A 21,658-nucleotide genomic window follows, 5' to 3' on the forward strand; every position below is an offset into this window, starting at 1 on the left:
TTCCAAAGGGACGAGAGTTCTAGAAGCTAGTGCGTTTTAGGAAGACATGTAGGGAGAACTGATTCAAATAAAAAATATGTTCTTTTTTTATTGTTTTTAATTGTTGACAGCCAGCAGACACCATGTTTATATTGTAGTTGATTATAATGTGAAATGGAAGTTGTTTTCTGTTGGTGGTGCGCATTCTCTTAAGGTGTTACAGTCTTTAGTTTTTCCATTTATGTTTTGAGGTTGGACTTTAGCACGTATAGCTCGTTAGTACGTAGGGCGCACTGATTGGTGTCACCTCGTTTGTCAGTATGTGTTACACCTGTAATGGCTTGTCCATCTCGTGGTGTTTCAGGTTCTATTTAAGAGTGTCTGGCCCTGTGCTCCAGTTGTCTTGATAGATGTGGAGAGTCAACACCTTTAGTTGCTCCACCTTTTTGATTAAAATATGTTTTCATTCCAAGTTGAAGCTTCTTTCTGAAGAGAGCTTATTTTTTTAAATGAATCAATACAAGCAAACAAGATCGGTTCCGGGGATTGGTATGGCAAATACCTTACGATTTGCCTGGACTGAAAATGAGATGGAGCCGTGGAGTAGAGAGACATTTGGAAGGACTATTTTGATGGGATGCCTCAGGATAGAGGTGAAGGAAGTGCTCTGCCTTCAAGGGAACCCGAATGAGAAGGCTTTCGATGTGACGTTTCACAAAGAAGAAAAACACGACGAAGTAATGAAGATGGCAAAGGAAGCGGAGAAAACAGGACCCCTGTGCCATTATGCGGTGACCAGCCTGGCGAAGAACAACTTCAGGGTGGTCACCGTAACCATGTACAATCCGCACGTGAAAGATGAAGAGGTGAGGGCCTTTCTGGGGAGGTACATGGACAATGTCTCCTCAGCGAGGTACCTCAGGGACTCCCTGGGTTTCTGGAACGGGAGAAGAGGGTTCCAGGCGTTACTCAGGGAGTCCCCGAAGAGTGTGGATGGCTACCTCCATCCTCCGGCGATGTTCTCCCTGGGGGCTGACAGGGGAACACTCTACTATGCCCGTCAGCCCCCGTTCTGCAGGCGTTGTATGGCCTACGGCCATATCCTGGCCTCGTGCAGTGCCAAGAGGTGTCGATTTTGTGGGTCGGAAGAGCACGAGGCCAAGGAATGTGACGAGCCCAAGGCTTGCCACGGGTGTGGCTCAAGAGCACACCTGTGGCGTGATTGCCCGGCTCGTCACAGGTCATACGCGTCTGCAGCTGGGGGGGGAGCGGGGGATGGGGGGAGGAAAGAAAGGACGCGTGCGGATTGCATGGATGGCACAGGGGAAAAGACGGCGCAGGAAGAAGATGGGAAGAAGGATGAGGTGGGAAGAAAGAGGCGAGGAGAAGAAAAGAATGGAACAGAAGGAGAGAAGAAAAAGGGGACGGAAGAAGGTGGAGGAGCTGAGAAGAGGGAGAAGGGGACAGTCGTACGAGAAGGAGTGGAAGAGGGAACGGGGACAGTGACGGAGAAGGAGGGAGGAGGGGAGGTGGGAGGGGAGGGGGTGGTAGGGGGGGGAGATGGGGGGGAAGGAGTGGGGGGACAGCCTGCCGGGCTTCCTCGAGGTCGAAATGAGGGATTTGGTGGAGGGGTTAGTGGGGATGGGACGTTGTGTCTCCCCGCTACCTCCTTCACCAAAGAAGAAAGGGATAAAGAGGGGGAGCTTGGCAGGAAGTGAGAGGGAGGGGGGTGTGGAGGGGGAGGGGGGGGTTAAGAGAGTGGCGGGGGGGGGGAGGGAGGGTAATTTGTCCTCCCGGTTTGCCTCAGCCCCTTGCATTTTAGTGGATGACTCCAGTGAGGGGTCGGTGGGTTGTTTGCTAGAGGGATCCCAACTCCTGTTTGGGGAGATGGGGTCCCCTATATGCAGCCCCGAGGCAAACAGGGAGGGGGGGATGGTGGGTGGGGAGGGAGGACCCAACACACTGCCTGGATCATGGGTTGGGATGGAGGACGGGGGGGCGTCAGGAGAGGAGAGGACGTCCCCGCCGGTGGAGATGGACCAGGGGAGCATCGGGTGAGTCTCCTGGTTTTTCTTTGGGTTTTGGGGTTTTTATTTGTTGTAAATATTTAAATGAATAGTTCTGTTTCTTTTTTTAGTCTAAATGTTAGGGGCTTAAGGGATAATGTTAAAAGGAGGGCGGTTTTTTGTTATTTAGAGGGTGTGGGGTTTGATTTCTGTTTTTTACAGGAGGCTCACCTGAGGGATGGTGGGGATGTGTGTAGATTTAAGAGGGAGTGGGATAAGGGGGAATCTTTTTGGGGCATAGGAGGGGTGCACTCAACAGGAGTAGGGATTTTGTGTGGGCATAGAGAGGTTAAAATAGAGAACACTTTTGTAATAATGCAGGGTAGAGTTTTGGGGATAGATGTTAAGTTTAGAGAAGCTAGATATAGGTTAATTGGGGTGTATGGGCCACAGGTGGCGGCAGACAGGAGGGAGATGGTGGACTGTCTGGCGCCCCTGTGTGTTACAAACAGGCACTTGGTGATAGGAGGAGACTTTAATATAGATTTAGGGTTAGGCGGTGATAGCAGTGCAGGTGCCATCTCTGGGCTAATGGCTTGCCATGGTCTGGTTGATGGTGGCCTGCACACTACTCCGGCAATGGTCGGTCCTACATGGCGCAACTCCAGGGGGGTTGCGCGGAGGCTCGACTACATTTTTGTATCCAGGTCTTTGGGTCAGTTGTCTGGGCGACTGTTGCCTGTTTTCTTCACAGATCACGACGGGGTGTTCCTGCAGGTGGGGTCGCCAGTCTGCCTCTTCGGTAGGGGGTACTGGAAGTTAGATCGGGATATACTGGAGGAGCAGGCTTTCGTTGATGCATTTTTTTGTTTCTTTCGGAGGCTTGACGGCCTCCGGTCCATGTGCGAGGGGGTGTTAGAGTGGTGGGATTTAGTCAAGGGGAGGATAAGGGCTTTTATAATAGGATATTGTAGAAGGAAAAAAAGGGAGGAAAGGAGGGAGGTGGATCGTATCCAAAGGTTAATTGAACTCGAGTACGAGGCAGGCAACCTCGGCGGGTCGATTGACTGGGAGAGATTCGCAGCCCTAAAGGCGCAGCTCAGGGAGCTGCAGGAGCAGAAGGCTCGAGCTTTCCTGGAGCGTGCGCATAGTGGCTTTCTAGAACATAATGAGACTTGTTCCGCTATGTTCTTTAAGTCGGTTAGGGCCAGACAGAGTAGGAAGGTAATGAAGGGAGTTAGGGAAGAAAATGGTAGTATAGTAAGTAAACCAGAGGAAATGGTCAGGGTGACAACTGATCATTTCCAAGGTTTATTTAAGGAAAGGGAAATAGATGTAGAGCAGGGAAACGTGTTTTTAGAACACTTGTCCCGGCGGTTGCCAGAGGACATTAGAGACGTGATGGAGGCCCAGATCTCACTAGAAGAGGTTGAGAGCGCTCTTAGGAGGATGGGAAAAGGGAAGGTGCCTGGGATGGATGGGCTGCCGGCTGAGTTTTACCTCAAGTTTTGGGGTATACTTGGACCAGTGGTTCTCGAAGTCTTGAAGGCCATCCTTGAGACGGGGGTCCCGGGGGGATCAATGGCTGTTGGTGTGCTGTCACTTCTTTATAAGAAGGGGGAAGCAACTGACCTTGGCAACTGGCGGCCATTGACCATGCTGTGCGTAGATTACAAGATTCTTGCAAAGGTTTTAGCAGACCGGTTGCGCACAGCCCTTCCCTACGTCGTCCACGAGGATCAGACGTGCGGGGTAGAGGGCCGCTCTATAAGATGGAACCTACAGTTGATCAGGGATTCCATCGCTTGGGTTGAAGATAGAGGGCTGCCTTTAATGGTAGCAGCGCTAGATCAGGCGAAAGCTTTTGATCGCGTGAATAGATCTTTTCTATTCAGGGTGTTAGGTAGATTAGGATTTGGGGAGAAGTTTATAGGATGGATCCGTACTTTATATGTCGGAGCGGGGTGTCGAGTTAGTGTAAATAGTCACTTAGGTGACGTTTTTGACCTCTCGTCTGGGGTCAGGCAGGGATGCCCACTCTCGGCTCTCCTCTTCGTTCTGTACATGGAGCCTCTGGGGGCTGCCATTAGGGCAGACACAGGGGTGGAAGGCTTGTTGATCCCTGGAAGCGGTGGGCTGTGTGTTAAGATGACGCAGTACGCCGACGACACTTCCTTGCTGTTGTGCAAGGACTCGTGCCTGACAAGGTCCCTTGCCATCTTTGGGGATTTCACCCGAGCGTCGGGAGCGGTTCTGAACCATGCAAAGTCTTCCGTCAAGTTTTTCGGAAGATGGCGCGGTAGAACGGATGTGCCTGGGGGGTTATCTCTCTGTGAAGGGGCCCTGAGGATTCTCTGGGTTCATTTTGAGACCTCCGGCTCAGCGACGCTAAACTGGAACATGCGTATCGCAGTGGTACGGAGGAAGCTAGCAATGTGGAAGGCTAGGTATTTGTCTTTTATGGGCAAAGTCCTGGTCCTAAAGGTGGATGTGTTGCCGTCTCTTTTGTATGTGGCATACATCTACCCATTGCCGGCTTGTCTGAGGAGGCCTCTAGTGAGACTTGTGTTTCAGTTTATGTGGAGTGGCAGGTGCGAGTGGGTCGCCAGGGCACGCATGATCTGTCCCATCGGGGAGGGAGGTAGGGGGGTACCACATTTCCCCCTCAAGCTGGACGCCATTTTTGTTTCTTTCTTGTTGACGGAGCTTGCTCGTCCGGTTATACACCCGTCCGGTTACCTCCTGCGGGTGTTCTTCTCGTATAAGGCGAGAAGCGTAATGGTGTGGTCTAACGCGGGTCCTCGGGCGGAACAGCTGCCGTGGCATTTTGGCCATGCGGCCAAGTGGCTGCGTGCGCACCCCGAGGTTGAAGTTGCCCGAGTAGGTTTAGACCACAGGCACCTGTACGAGGAGGTCAGGCAGGCAGGAAGTCCTGCGCCTGTAGCGGGCATCTCGTCAGTGGTCTGGGAGGGAGTGCAGGCGCGGGGCCTGGACAATAGGCTCAAGGACCTGAATTGGTTGGGCCTCCATAAGTGCTTGCCGGTACGTGCCATCTTGTACCGGTATAGTTTGGTGCAATCCCCCACCTGTCCAAGATCCTCTTGTGGCAGGGAGGAGACTGTGCGCCATGCCTTTTGGGACTGTGCCTTTGCCGGACTAGTCTGGGCTAGGGCACGGGTAATGCTAGGTGTGGTTAGGAGTGATTTTGTTGTGACATGGGCTAGGCTAGAGAGAGGCGTAGGGAGAGCAAAGGGAACAGATAGGGACAGGTTTCTGCTGTGGCTTCTCATGAGTCTCTTTAAAAAGGGACTGTGGGAAGCCAGGCAGAATTTAGTCAAGACAGGGAGAGATTGGGGGGTGGAAGGGATAGTGAGAAGGGTGGAAGGTGATTTGAGGGGGAAGATGAAGAGGGAGGAGAGGAAGTGGGGGAAGCATGCGGCACGGGAGAGGTGGAAAGGGGGTTTAGGGCTGGGAGTGTTAGAGTGAGTTTGGTAAGGGGATAGATTAGGGAAGGGGAGATAGGGAAAGGGTTAGGTATTGGTTAGGTATGACGGGGAGGGACGATGCTCCCCTGAGGTTTGTTTTTGTTTAATGTTTTTGTAAATACAATTAATTAAGAATGAATGAGAATTATGATTTTGTAATAGTATGAATGGTATTGATTGTAATAAATTATTTTAACCACCTTTTTGGTTTGCTTCCTGTCTTTAAGTTTGGTGTGGGTTTTTCTTTTATTTGCCTCTTCTTGGGCAGATTTAGTGGGTCTCATGGTGGGTGTCTTTTATGTCCCAGTTGTTGTTACTAGTCAACTTTCAGTGGACACTGAGAGCATAACTGCAACATTATGTTATACTTTTATTGGATCAAATGGTTGTTTTTTGCAACCGAATAGATGGTTCTTTGAACAATCTGTGTGTTCTACTGAGGATGGGCCTCTGGGAGATAACTGACAGGAGATTTACAATGTCTTTTGGGTTATAAAACCTAAAGAGACCGCATTCCAGAGCATGAGTTAATGTTCTATATGGTACCGGGGAGAGATGACCCCAGGGCCAGAACCTGGTCTCTACACAAAGAGTACTGTTTTTACATGAGATGCTGTGAATTATAAGTATCTTTCATACAAATCTTAACCTTGTTACCCGTTCTATATGTCTATTGTTGGTCATGTAGGTTGAAAGGGGTGTATTCTTGGCTATTAAAGACCATTGTACTTTTGTCTCGTGGCTCTCAACAAATCATCTGGGGGTGATTTGTCGACCAGCCATCATTATCGTAGAGCACTCAATTGAGTCACTTTATATGTGTACGCTGTATTGACCTGCTCCCTTATTATTAAGTGAATAAAGATTTAGTTTAAGAATAACTCTGACTTGTGTTATAAGTTTGTCTCCTCATTTGATATTAAAGAAATTAACCACATTTGGCGATTGGGATGTGAATCTTCACTTGGTGACTGCTCCTGACGACCTGGGTAAATGGAACACGAGGGATCCCTCAAACTTGGAATTTCAGGAGACCACACTTTGGGAACGGAGCAGATGGACCCACCTTTGATCTGAGAGGCAGCGAGCCAAGTGGATACCACATCTCAAACGTAGTCTACAAAAAATAAAAAGGTGAGCGAAACAAGCAGAGTTTTTATAAAAGCCTCATAGGCTTTGAGTGTGTATTCCTGTGTGAGGGGGGCACCTTGGAGGCGTAAACAGGGGCGAGGCAATAGGCTCTGAGTGTGTATTCCTGAGTGAGGGGACACCTTGGAGGTGTGAAGAGGGCCGAGCCAGCTATCTATGTGAACTGGATGAAAACTAGAATCTGTGTTTACTAGTTAAGACCATGTATGATATAGTATAAGATAGTAAGGTATAAGATAGTAAGGTGCACCTGTAATTATTCTCAGTATGAGAGGAGTTGCTAGATTTATTAATTAAACCTTTTTCCGTAAAGTTAGAGTGAACCAAGGTGGCTGAATAGCTGTTGATGTTGAAGAAGCGTCCCGTCCACTAGATTATACGTCACAGTGGCAGAATCACCTGAAAGACGCACATCCCACAACTCCCTTTGAAACCGGGTGACGTGGCATCAGAAACATTTATTTTTGTGTAAAAATGTACTACAAAGTGCAGCTAAATATAATAACTTTGATCATACCCACTCAGCACTTGACGTCCTAGGACGTCGAATTATGGGCGATATCAGGTCTGTCTGTTCTGGCTGCTATTTCGCCCCAAAATAGTCATCCCAAATGGGGCTGTGTATAAGTATGTAAATGTCTCTCGGACAAGGTGACTTTTATCAATATACACTCTAAAAAGTAAAGGTTCCTGGAGTATCCTTTAGGGGTTCTTCAAATTGAAACTGGGGGGGAACCCCTAAAAGTGATTTGAAGAACCCCTTATCATGGTTCCTCAAATAACCTTTTGGGGTTCATTTTTTAACTCCCTGTCCTCCCTCCATTATAAAAACATATTTTGATAATAACAATATTGGCAATGTTGATTTAAATAATTCATTGTTTATTTACTGGCACCACAAATATGAATTAATATTTACAAAAAAACTTACCAAACAAAACACATTACAAAATTACAAAATTTCTGTAGACATGTCAGACCATACAAAATAAAACATTTACTTTGTATAGTGCTTTTCATGACATAAAAAAAAAAATCACAAATAATGATGTACAATAAAAACAACATATATTAAAAAATGAATCATAGGTAAACTAACAATATTGTAGACTTGATGCTAAATACAGATTTTTCAGCTTTAGTGTGTATATTGTATCCACTTAGTTATGTTAGGAAGTTTGCCATCTTCATGACCGGCCCTGGTAACTTCACCCCAACTTCTCTTATCCCCAGAACACAGTCACTTAATAACATAAGTGTTTTTCTGACAAGTCCCATGGGGACGTCATCGAGGGCGTGGATGTTCTCCCCATCAAAGGTCAGCTGGATTTTCACTCATGGTGAAATGGATTTCCGCCGATGTGCAGTAAAGGAGTGAAGAGCGGTGAAATCTGTGTCAACAAAAGTAAGAAAAGATTAATACACCTACAATTAACAAAGACCATAAATGTTCAGCTGTGGTTTTATATAAGCATGCTCCATTATGTTTATGAAGAAACAGATGATTGGTGCATTGGCATACCTTGTCACGGACATAAAGGCCACACAGGTCCTCATTGAAGAGGTTGGGCAAGAGCAGAATCGCTGCTGTGGTCTCCAGTCCGAGTAAAGTAAAGCAATGATCTTACTACACTTGCTAATTTTATTACAAAATACATTAGAGAAAGGGAAGGAATAAGAGCAAATACCCCTGCTGTATTGTCCATCAGGGACTGTCAAAATAGCAGGATGATGTCCTCACCCCTGCCTCACCTCTCTACCTCTGATAGTCCTTGAATTCTCTTTTTGTCTATATCCATTCCATGGACTTGATTCATTTTTGAGAAGATCTGAAAATATAATTTGCACACATTTGTATGCTAATATATTTCAGTTTGTATTGACTGCTATGTAGGTTAAATGTACACTTCAAATGCAGCTGTCCTACAACATATCTGTACCTTCTTCTTGATCCCAATTGCATTATGTCCATGTTCTGTCCTATAAGAATTTCAAAGGAAGAGAAAAGGTGTCAAAGAATAGTCTTAAAAGCATTCAAACATATACAGTGCCTTGCGAAAGTATTCGGCCCCCTTGAACTTTGCGACCTTTTACCACATTTCAGGCTTCAAACATAAAGATATAAAACTGTATTTTTTTGTGAAGAATCAACATGAAGTGGAATGACATTTTTTGGATATTTCAAACTTTTTTAACAGATCAAAAACTGAAAAATTGGGCGTGCAAAATTATTCAGCCCCTTTACTTTCAGTGCAGCAAACTCTCTCCAGAAGTTCAGTGAGGATCTCTGAATGATCCAATGTTGACCTAAATGACTAATGATGATAAATGCAATCCACCTGTGTGTAATCAAGTCTCCGTATAAATGCACCTGCACTGTGATAGTCTCAGAGGTCCGTTAAAAGCGCAGAGAGCATCATGAAGAACAAGGAACACACCAGGCAGGTCCGAGATACTGTTGTGAAGAAGTTTAAAGCCGGATTTGGATACAAAAATATTTCCCAAGCTTTAAACATCCCAAGAAGCACTGTGCAAGCGATAATATTGAAATGGAAGGAGTATCAGACCACTGCAAATCTACCAAGACCTGGCCGTCCCTCTAAACTTTCAGCTCATACAAGGAGAAGACTGATCAGAGATGCAGCCAAGAGGCCCATGATCACTCTGGATGAACTGCAGAGATCTACAGCTGAGGTGGGAGACTCTGTCCAGAGAACAACAATCAGTCGTATATTGCACAAATCTGGCCTTTATGGAAGAGTGGCAAGAAGAAAGCCATTTCTTAAAGACATCCATAAAAAGTGTTGTTTAAAGTTTGCCACAAGCCACCTGGGAGACACACCAAACATGTGGAAGAAGGTGCTCTGGTCAGATGAAACCAAAATTGAACTTTTTGGCAACAATGCAAAACGTTATGTTTGGCGTAAAAGCAACACAGCTGAACACACCATCCCCACTGTCAAACATGGTGGTGGCAGCATCATGGTTTGGACCTGCTTTTCTTCAGCAGGGACAGGGAAGATGGTTCAAATTGATGGGAAGATGGATGGAGCCAAATACAGGACCATTCTGGAAGAAAACCTGATGGAGTCTGCAAAAGACCTGAGACTGGGACGGAGATTTGTCTTCCAACAAGACAATGATCCAAAACATAAAGCAAAATCTACAATGGAATGGTTCAAAAATAAACATATCCAGGTGTTAGAATGGCCAAGTCAAAGTCCAGACCTGAATCCAATCGAGAATCTGTGGAAAGAACTGAAAACTGCTGTTCACAAATGCTCTCCATCCAACCTCACTGAGCTCGAGCTGTTTTGCAAGGAGGAATGGGAAAAAATGTCAGTCTCTCGATGTGCAAAACTGATAGAGACATACCCCAAGCGACTTACAGCTGTAATCGCAGCAAAAGGTGGCGCTACAAAGTATTAACTTAAGGGGGCTGAATAATTTTGCACGCCCAATTTTTCAGTTTTTGATTTGTTAAAAAAGTTTGAAATATCCAATAAATGTCGTTCCACTTCATGATTGTGTCCCACTTGTTGTTGATTCTTCACAAAAAAATACAGTTTTATATCTTTATGTTTGAAGCCTGAAATGTGGCAAAAGGTCGCAAAGTTCAAGGGGGCCGAATACTTTCGCAAGGCACTGTATATATATTTTTTTAAATTTGGCTGACACCCCTCCCCAGAGGTGTCTCATTATTGGGATTCATTGCTAATTCCTACCTGGAGCTCACTATGAGGTGTCTAGTGATACAGGTTAAGGGGCCTGTTGGAGATTGGTGGTTGGTAGCGGAGTCGAGGGTACAAGCAGGGTTGGACACTGCCATGTTATTATCCCACACACAGTCTTTGTGGTTCGTATGAACCCCATTCCTGGGAATTAGATTTGATTACAAATCGCCCCTGTCTGTTACCACAGAAGGGTTCCGTCTGTCTCATTCCCAGCTAGGTTACGAGGCGCTTTGTCGCCAGTACCTATGACTGGTTGATAGGGGAGAGGTTTCCGTCTGCCCACTCTACCATAAAGGTCTGATTGGTGGAGTGCTGCAGAGATGATTGTCCTTCTGGAAGGTTATCTGATCTCCACAGAGGAACTTTGGAGCTCTGTCAAAGTGAACATTCAGGTTTTTGGTTACCTTCCTGACCAAGACACTTCTCCCCAAGTTCTCAGTTTGGACGGGTGACCAGCTCTAGGAAGAGTATTCCATTTAAGAATGATGGAGGCCATTGTGTTCTTAGGGACCTTCAATACTGCAGAATTCTTTTTGGTACCCTTCCCCAGATCTGTGCCTCGACACAATCCTGTCTCGGAGCTTTAAGGACAATTCCTTCGACCTCATGGCTTGGATTTTGCTCTGACATGCACTGTCAACTCTGGAACCATATATAGACAGGTGTGTGCCTTCCAAATCATGTCAAATCAATTGAATTTACCACAGGTGGACTCCGAACAAGTTGTAGATACATCTCAAGGATGATTAATGGAAACAGGATGCACCTGAAAGCAATTTTGAGTGTCATAGCAAAGGGTCTGAATACTTATGTAAATAAGTTATTTATGTTTTACCTGTTTTCACATTTTCCTTATTGTGTGTAGATTAATGAGGATTCTATTTTTTTTTTAAATCCATTTTAAAATAAAGCTGTAATGTATCAAAATGTGAAAAAGGGGCAGGGGTCTGAACTTTCTGAAAACTATGTTTAATTTATTTTTAAAAATGTTTTAACTTTTATTGAACTCCCAATTACGGCCGGTTGTGACACAGCCTGGACTCGAACCGTCTGTAGTGACGTCTCAAGCACTGAGATGCAGTGTCTTAGACTTAGGCACCCCAAAATTGTTTTCTAGTGCTGTCCCCACCTAAAATAAATCTTGGTCAACCAAGAGCCGTCTGTTCTTTCTACCAATATAGATCAGCATTTCAATGCATTCTTAATCTAAATTACTATAATTTTACATGGTGTAGACCTCTACAATCAACCTGATACCACAAAAGTCTGAACAATTTTATTGGCACAGTTGACCAACCCCTCCTCTCAGGCACTGATTCGTCTGGCGTCCTTTTCATTCTTCTTCAGATAGCTGTACAGTTCAAAGTGGACGGCCCATGATAATGTCCCAATTTCAATGTCTCATCTTTACCACTCATTAAGGCATGTCCATTCGTCAACCAGTATACCAGCAACATAAGAAAAGTTTAGAACAGATCTCTCTCCATGCTCACTCCACGTGGACTCCTCTCACACCCCTGAGAGAAACGCAGTTGATAGCTTAGATCGGACACTGTACACCGATTTCTGGCTTGGTTCCAGTGGTCCAGACAGGGCCTTATTCAACGACTTTGTCACTCTTCTTCAGCCAGTTAGAGGGGGTTTTGACGTACACCCACTATTCGGTCCATTTATCTCTTCCATGCATTAAGATACCGTCTGATGTCACTTTTCATGATAACCTCGAAACAACAGTTTAGTTCAGTTCATTAACTACATGATAAATGATTATTTTTACCAATTTTTCTTAACACACATATCTAAGCATATTTCAAAGAGAATATCAACACATTCTATTGAAACTATTCTTTCAAATTGGCTTATACTCCCCATCTCACTGTCAACTCCATCGTAGAGCCAAAGATCAAGAAGTTAGACCCATATTCCCTCGGGAATAGAACAAAACAAACACAACAATACAATACACTCAACAATATAATACACTCGTTCACATATCACTCAAGGTGTATAAACTTCAATCCAAAACCTAAAAAAATTGAACCCACCCCCATTTTATACACATACAGTGGGGCAAAAAAGTATTTAGTCAGCCACCAATTATGCAAGTTCTCCCACTTAAAAATATGAGAGAGGCCTGTAATTTTCATCATAGGTACACTTAAACTATGACAGACAAATTGAGAAAAAGAATCCAGAAAATCACATTGTAGGATTTGTAATGAATTTATTTGCAAATTATGGTGTAAAATAAGTATTTGGTCAATAACAAAAGTTTATCTCAATACTTTGTTATATACCCTTTGTTGGCAATGACAGAGGTGAAGACTTACAGAAAACGTTTGACAAGGTTTTCACACAATGTTGCTGGTATTTTGGCCCATTCCTCCATGCAGATCTCCTCTAGAGCAGTGATGTTTTGGGGCTGTTGCTGGGCAACACAAACTTTCATTTCCCTCCAAAGATTTTCTATGGGGTTGAGATCTGGAGACTGGCTAGGCCACTCCAGGACCTTGAAATGCTTTTTACGAAGCCACTCCTTCGTTGCCCGGGGGGTGTGTTTGGGATCATTGTCATGCTGAAAGACCCAGCCACGTTTCATCTTCAATGCCCTTGCTGATGGAAGGAGGTTTTCACTCAAAATCTCACGATACATGGCCCCATTCATTCTTTCCTTTACACGGATCAATCGTCCTGGTCCCTTTGCAGAAAAACAGCCCCAAAGCATGATGTTATCACCACCATGCTTCACAATAGGTATGGTGTTCTTTGGATGCAACTCAGCATTATTTGTCATCCAAACACGACGAGTTGAGTTTTTACCAAAAAGTTCTATTTTGGTTTCATCTGACCATATGACATTCTCCCAATCTTCTTCTGGATCATCCAAATGCTCTCTAGCAAACTTCAGACGGGCCTGGACATGTACTGGCTTAAGCAGGGGGACACGTCTGGCACTGCAGGATTTGAGTCCCTGGCAGCGTAGTGTGTTACTGATGGTAGGCTTTGTTACTTTGGTCCCAGCTCTCTGCAGATCATTCACTAGGTCCCCCCGTATGGTTCTGGGATTTTTGCTCACCGTTCTTGTGATCATTTTGACCCCATGGGGTGAGATCTTGCGTGGAGCCCCAGATCGAGGGAGATTATCAGTGGTCTTGTATGTCTTCCATTTCCAAATAATTGCTCCCACAGTTGATTTCTTCAAACCAAGCTGCTTACCTATTGCAGATTCAGTCTTCCCAGCCGGGTGCAGGTCTACAACATTTTTTCTGGTGTCCTTTGACAGCTCTTTGGTCTTGGCCATAGTGGAGTTTGGAGTGTGACTATTTGAGTTTGTGGACAGGTCTTTTATACTGATAACAAGTTCAAACAGGTAACGCGTGGAGGACAGAGAAGCCTCTTAAAGAAGAAGTTACAGGTCTGTGAGAGCCAGAAATCTTGCTTGTTTGTAGGTGACCAACTACTTATTTTCCACCATAATTTGCAAATAAATTCATAAAAAATCCTACAATGTGATTTGCTGGATTTTTTTTCTCATTTTGTCTGTCATAGGTGAAGGGTACCTATGATGAAAATTACAGGCCTCTCTCATCTTTTTACGTGGAAGAACTTGCACAATTGGTGGCTGACTAATACTTTTTTTGCCCCACTGTATCTCTCCATATGAGAGTAATGTAAAAAACAAAACTACTACTGGAAAACAATAAAACAACATTTCAAATAACCTAATCAAATTAAAATCACTAAACTGAAAAAACTCCACAAAGAGAAATTATTTAACCCATATGGTCATAGGAAAATATAATTAAAGCAGCACACCCTTAGTTAATATGGCTAAGAACTGTAAACTCAAACATATTTATCAATTACACAAATTACCTTGAAATCAGTATTACAAATGACCATAAATTCATTATCCAAATGGCTTTCCAATGCGGGTGATCAAGTCACAACGGAAGGTCATAGGTCATACAAAACCTTTCAAATAAGTGTTTTTTACTATATTAGACAAATTGCAAACAATAGTCAAATAGTTCCTACATGTTGTATCCTGGGTTCCCAGAACATTCCTTTATCAAAAGAATTAACGTGTTTAATTAAAACTCAGAAAATAAATTATAATTCCATGTGCGTGCGTGCCCCTTTAAGATACCTTTGCACTAAAACAAATGGAAAACTCACCAAACCCAAAGGAAAAAAAAATAAAAAATCAAACAGTATTTTAAAAACACCAACCAATAGTCATAACAAATGTTTTATGTGTGTGTATTTGCAAACCTTAAGGTAAAAACAAAAGCTTCCAGGCCCTTTTCAATTTGGTAGTTTATGGCCTCAGTCTCACTCACTCTCCCCAAGATTATAGGTCTAGGAAACATTTCAAAGAGAGACAATGAAAAACCCATTTTCCCAGAAAAAACACAAAACACTTATTCATTATTAAACATCGATTCAGAAACTCAAAAGTGAACTATAAACCAAACCTAATTATAATTCCACTGTACCTCAAATCATTAATCATACATTTTAATCAACATCAATGTATAATGTATGCTTAACTTCGTGAACATGCTATCCTTAGATACAATCATTCTGATATCATTACTATCTAAATGTAATACTTTTTTTCTCTGTCGCAAATGTAGTACATTTCTCAATGTAAGGAATCAATCATTTAATCCCAGGCATTTAATAAAAATGTAGACGTGTTCTCCCATAGCTCCTTCAACTTACATATTTTAGATAACTTCCATCCGTCCCGGAAGAAAGAATCCTACTCAAACACATCAATGTTACAATGTTTAATTAAGTTAAATCAACTCCTAAAATCAACAATACACAGTAAACAAATAAACAAACCACACAACAACTCACTACTATAATGGTTCAGATGACAAAATTGCTCAGAGACTCATGTTTACATCTCAATAAAATAAAACACAGTCTGCATGTTCCTCAAAAAACAACAACTGATGCCCCTGAGACAGATGTCTATGTATCAGGGGAAAAGCTCCCGGTGGTATCTGATTTTAAGTACCAAGGCATCATACTTGATTCCAACCTTTCTTTTAAAAAGCAAATAAAAAAGGTAACTAAAATAACCAAATTCAACCTAGCTAATTTCCCAAAACATATGCAATTATTTTTGACTATAGAGGTAACAAAACTATAATTAAAATCTATAATACTCCCCACTTAACATACTCCCTCACTAGTTTGGCCCAAGCTTGCTTTTCAACATTAATACCCATTCAGTCTTCTGCCAACAGGCTCTCAAACTTGATTGGAAACCCAATAGCTATAGAAAGCATAAGCTCCTAAATTGGAAAAAATCTTATTCAATACACTGACTCCTATCTTGTATTCAAGATTCTAAATGTCTAGGCATTGTTCAACACAATGGAAAGATTACAATGTTAGACTACATGAACTTTCCTGCTCAAATTCACTGGTGTTAATCAAACCAAGAATCAATAACCATCAGAATACATTATCACAATGTTTCCTTACTCACACCTGAATCACTTTCAGCTCAACATATCCTATTTATTTTTTTTTCCAGTGGGAAAAAATATAACCCCTCTCATTTCAACGTTTAAACCCAAACTCTACAACATTCTCTTCTCTTTCCTCTTCACACTTATGAAATGTCCAAGACTTTAAAAATAACATACACAGCGCCAAAATTATAACATGTGACAGTCAATCTATAAGAATGAAAAACATTTTGGTGGGCACCACTCTATCGCCATTATCTCTCTGCTACTATTTAGAATTTCTTTAATTTAGGCAACTGTCTCCTCTATTGATACAGTAATTTAAATACGACTCAATTCTCAATACATTATTCCAGCAGATAATTTAGTGAACAGACATCGACTTGCATCAAAATTCACTTCGCTCTTATTTTAAGTTGAATGAATTAGTCTTTCAATTTGAACCAAACAAGCTATTTAAAACATTCAGTTTATATCTTATACAAACAAAAGTGACTATAACCTTCCAGGCAAAACATACAAATAGTTTAATTACAATCAAAAACTGAGAATTTAGTTAACGCCTTGGCTGGGAACCAAACCCGGACCTCCAGCTTGGAAGGCAGCTATGCTCACCACTATACCACCAACACTATGTGAATGACTAAGATTCTCCGCAAATAAACCACTTTACAATTGTCTGTATTCGTAAAATCAAGACACTTCACTATCGAGACAATTCCCAGAAGAATAGCTCTAATTTTAAAGGTCCAAGCGTTATTCCAGCTATGATTCTCCCATGCGAAATGAATAGATTAGCAATCAAAGAATAAAATCGACATTTATAGACTAGGAAACAGATCTTGCGCCTTTTAATAAAAGTAGATTATGTTTATTCATGCAATGTATTTCAATTACTTTACTACATCACCCAATGATAATTTGTTTGATGGAAACTTTAATCTTTGTACGACATTTTAAATTACATCTAGATTCCCTCTTAAAGAACAACCAGGTATCCTCTACTGATGGGATGAGGTCAATATCCTTCCAGGATACCCGGGCCAGGTCGATTAGAAAGGCCTGCTCGCAGAAGTGTTTTATGGAGCGTTTGAGAGTGATGAGTGGTGGTCGTTTGACTGCGAACCTATAACAGATGCAGGCAATGAGGCAGTGATCGCTGAGATCCTGATTGAAAACAGCAGAGGTGTATTTGGAGGGCAAGTTGGTCAGGATAATATCGATAAGGGTGCAAATATTTACGGATTTAGGGTTGTACCTGGTGGGCTCCTTGATAATTTGTGTGAGATTGAGGGCATCTAGCTTGGATTGTAGGACGGCCGAGGTGTTAAGCATATCCCAGTTTAGGTCACCTAACAGAACGAACTCTGAAGATAGATGGGAGAAATCAATTCACATATGGTGTCCAGGGCACATTTGGGAGCTGGGGGGGGGGGGGGGTATAACAGGCGGCAACAGTGAAAGACTCCTTTCTGGAGAGATGAATTTTTATAATTAGAAGCTCAAACTGTTTGACAGAACTTTGCAGGCCATCTCTGCAGTAGATTGCAACCCCTCCCCCTTTGGCAGTTCTATCTTGATGGAAAATGTTGTAGTTGGGGATGGAAATTTCAGAATTTTTGGTGGCCCTCCAATGCCAGGATTCAGACGCGGCAAGGACATCAAGGTAGGCAGAGTGTGCTAAAGCAGTGAGTAAAACAAACTTAGGGAGGAGGATTCTGATGTTAACATGCATGAAACCAAGGCTTTTACGGTTACAGAAGTCAACAAATGAGAGCGCCCGGGGACACACAGGGCCAGGGTTAACCTCTACATCACCTGAGGAACAGAGGAGTAGGGTGAGGGTATGGCTAAAGGATATCAGAACTAGTTGTCTAGTGGGAACAGAGAATAAAGGGAGCAGATTTCTGGGCGTGGTAGGATAGATTCAAGGCATAATGTACGGACAGGGCTATGGTAGGGTGCGGGTACAGTGGAGGTAAACCTAGGTTTCGTGACGATCACAGATGTTGCATCTCTGGAAGCACTAGTTATGCTAGGTGAGTTCACCGCATGTGTGGGAGGTGGGACAAAATAGCTCTCTGAGGCATGTTGAGTGGGACTAGGGGCTCCGCAGTAAAATAAAACAATGATAACTACCCTAAACCACAGTATACAAGGCATATTGCCATTAGAGAGAGACAAAGCGAGGCATAAAGCAATCACAGGTGTTGATTGGGAGAGCTAGCGAAGACAACAACAGCTAAGACAACAACAACAGGTAAAATGGCTATCAATGGGCAGAGAGGGTCAGTTAACTTCACACAATGCCAGAGTTCGAGGCTGGGGCCGACAAAATGGACTTAATTAATTGATTAATGAACAGTCCAGCAGGCATCAGCTATGTAGCCAAGTGATCATAGGGTCCAGTAAACAGCAATATACAGTTTAAGTCGGATGTTTACATACACCTAGTGGGTCAGAAGTCAGAAATACACTCAATTAGTATTTGTTAGCATTGCCTTTAAATTGTTTAACCTGAGTCAAATGTTTCGAGTAGCCTTCCACAAGCTTCCCACAATAAATAGGGTGAATTTGTGCCCATTCCTCCTGACAAAGCTCGTGTAACTGAGTCAGGTTTGTAGGCCTCCTTGCTCTCACATGCTTTTTCAGTTCTGCCCACAAATTTTCTATAGGATTGAGGTCAGGGCTTTGTGATGGCCACTCCAATACTTTGACTTTGTTGTCCTTAAACAATTTTGCCACAGTTTTGGAAGTATGCTTGGGGTCATTGTCCATTTGGAAGACCCATTCGTGACCAAGCTTCAACCTTCTGACTGATTTCTTGAGATGTTGCTTCAATATATACACATAATTTCCCTCCTCGTGAAGCCATCTATTTTGTGAAGTGCACCAGTCCCTCCTGCAGCAAAGCACCCCTACAACATGATGCTGCCACTCCCGTGCTTCACCGTTGGGATGGTGTTCTTCGGCTTGCAAGCCTACCCCTTTCCCTTCCAAGCAAAACAATGGTCATTATGGCCAAACGGTTCTATTTTTGTTTCATCAGACCAGAGGACATTTCTCCAAAAAGTACAATCTTTGTCCCCATGTGCAGTTGCAAACTGTAGTCTGGCTTTTTTACAGCGGTTTTGGAGCAGTGGTTTCTTCCTTGCTGAGCTGCCTTTCAGGATATGTTGATATAGGACTCATTTTACTGTGGATGTAGATACTTTCGTACCTGTTTCCTCCAGCATCTTCACGAGGTCCTTTGCTGTTGTTCTGGGATTGATTTGCACTTTTCGTACCAAAGTACATGAATCTCGAGACAGAACGCGTCTCCTTCCTGAGCGGTATGATGGCTGGTGTTTATACTTGAGTATATACTTCCTTCCCTGAAGGAGGGCAACTAGGTACAACATATTATTAAATTCACGCCTCGCTGGTAGCCCCACCTTCCACAGGTGATGAGCGTGAGGCACGGGATTATTCCTTAAATTTAATACCGCTCTTCACCGACCCAGGAAGGGGTGGGGCCAGAAGGGGTGTTGTAGAAGTAGGACTAGTCTACCTGGCCTAAGCACAAATGTAGGTCTATAAATGTGCCTATTTGGGGATGTCTGATAGTATTTCTGATTGTCTTAATGCACCACCACTAATGAGTTGTGGAGCTTCTCAAAGTAATTTTTTCTTCACCTCAAACAGCAAGTAAACAAAGTCTAATCACAATCAATTGCAAATGAGAATAGTTCCTCAAAGTATTTGAAAAATATTTCCAGCTCTCGCCCTTTCGATAACCACTTGGCACGAAAGGGAAAAACGTAATGCGCTGATCCAGTGGAAATATCAAAATACCTGATTACTTCTTATCCCTTTCACAAATAGCCTACAGCTGTGTCGGTCGAGAACTCACTGGCAGGGGAAACTGAGAGCAAGCTTCTGGGCCATCTTGAGTTTTGGGCAAACCAAGTTGATACAATGTGCAGTCAATGTGATTTTTATTTTTATCAGGATATTTTCTACCTGCAGGCTGCAATGTTCATTTTTGAGCTTCATGTGGGTTATAAAAAAAACTTAGCAATGGCAATAAACAATTATATTTATAATTTTCATTTTAATAGAATGTAGATTAACCACAATTATTATTACTAGTATAAATTAAATGAAACTGTTCCAGTAAAATGTGAATATGAAAATCATAACTGTCACCAGATCAGTAGAAATGGTCAGATAAATTGACACACCAAATGGAAAAGGTTGCTGACAGCTGATGTAGTCTATTACCAAGCACTATAGGAGCATAACATCAGAATTTATGAAGGCCAGCAGCAGGGGGAGGAGTAGGCTAAGGAAGAGGTTTTTTTAATGGTTAATCTATATTGTTTCAGAGGGGTGTCATCAATAGCCCATAATGACAAAGTGAAAACAGGTAAAGAACAAAAATTCCTTATTTACATACGCATTCAGACCCTTTTCTATGAGATATGAAATTGCTTTCAGGTGCATCTTGTTTCCATTAATCATCCTTGAGATGTATCTGCAACTTGTTTGGAGTCCACCTGTGGTAAATTAAATTAATTGGATATGATTTGGAAGGCACACACCCGTCTACATATGGTCCCACAGTTGACAGTGCATGTCAGAGCGAAAACCAAGCCATGAAGTCGAAGGAACTGTCCGTAGAGCTCCAAAACAAGATTGAGTCGAGGCACATACTCTTCCTAGAGCTGGTCACCCGGCCAAACTGAGTGATTGGGGAGAAGGGCCTCTGACAGAGCTTCAGAGTTTCTCTGTGGAGATGGGAGAACCTTCCAGAAGGAGAACCATCTCTGCAGCACTCCACCAATCAGACCTTTATGGTAGAGTGGCCAGACTGAAGCCACTCCTCAGTAAAAGGCACATGACAGCCTGCTTGGAGTTTGACAAAAGGCACCTTAAGGACTCTAAAACCATGAGAAACAAGATTCTCTGGCTTGATGAAACCAAGATTGAACTCATTGGCCTGACTGCCAAGAGTCACACCTGGAGGAAACCTGGCACCATCCCTACAGTGAAGCATGGTGGTGGCAGCATGATGCTGTGGGGATGTTTAACAGCAGCAGGGACTGGGAGACTAGTCAGGATGGAGGGAAATATTAATGGAGAAAAGTGCAGAGAGATCCATGATGAAAGACCTGCTCCAGAGCAGCGCTCAGGACCTCAGACTGGAGTTTCTTCAGGACAAGTGACCCAGCCAGAGCCCGGACTTGAGCCCGATCTAACATCTCTGGAGAGACCTGAAAATAGCTGTGCAGTGATGTTCCCCATCCAACCTGACAGAGCTAGAGAGGATCTGCAGAGAAGGATGGGAGAAACTCCCCAAATGCAGGTCTGCCAAATAAATTAGATAAATTAAAGGGGGGGGAAATAATTTGATCAATTTTAGAATAAGGCTTTAACGTAACAAAATGTGGAAAAAGTCAAGGGGTCTGAATACTTTCCGAATGCACTGTATACAGCAACAGCTCTCCCATAAGCATTCCTGTCTTTTCTGTAGATGTTATATCCCTGTATTGCTACTGCTGTATCAAAATAATTATCTCAGTGTGTTTCAGAGATGAATAGTACAGTGCATTCCAAATTCAATAGGCAAGCAAGTAAACAAAAATGTTTTCAAATAAAAACTATTCCAGAAAATGTCAAAACGTATAACACCTGTCCAAGAGACAGTCGAACAATAGCGTTCAAGTTGTCATGCTGTGACACACAGTTCCAAAGCTAATTCTCACTCAAATCCCTTTTTAAAGTCAGGGTATGAGTCGAGAAATGCCTATTTTCCTTGAAAGTACGTAATG

At 43.1% G+C, this 21,658-nt stretch overlaps 1 protein-coding gene across 1 annotated transcript in view; it reads right to left on the reverse strand.

The window, feature by feature from the left end:
* Nucleotides 1-21,658, reverse strand: part of LOC139413168 (zinc finger protein 180-like) — a 70,077-nt gene that overhangs the window by 46,174 nt on the left and 2,245 nt on the right. The window lies entirely within an intron of this gene.

Source organism: Oncorhynchus clarkii, chromosome 7 (genome assembly GCF_045791955.1).
Source record: "Oncorhynchus clarkii lewisi isolate Uvic-CL-2024 chromosome 7, UVic_Ocla_1.0, whole genome shotgun sequence".
Classification (NCBI taxonomy): Eukaryota; Metazoa; Chordata; class Actinopteri; order Salmoniformes; family Salmonidae; genus Oncorhynchus; species Oncorhynchus clarkii.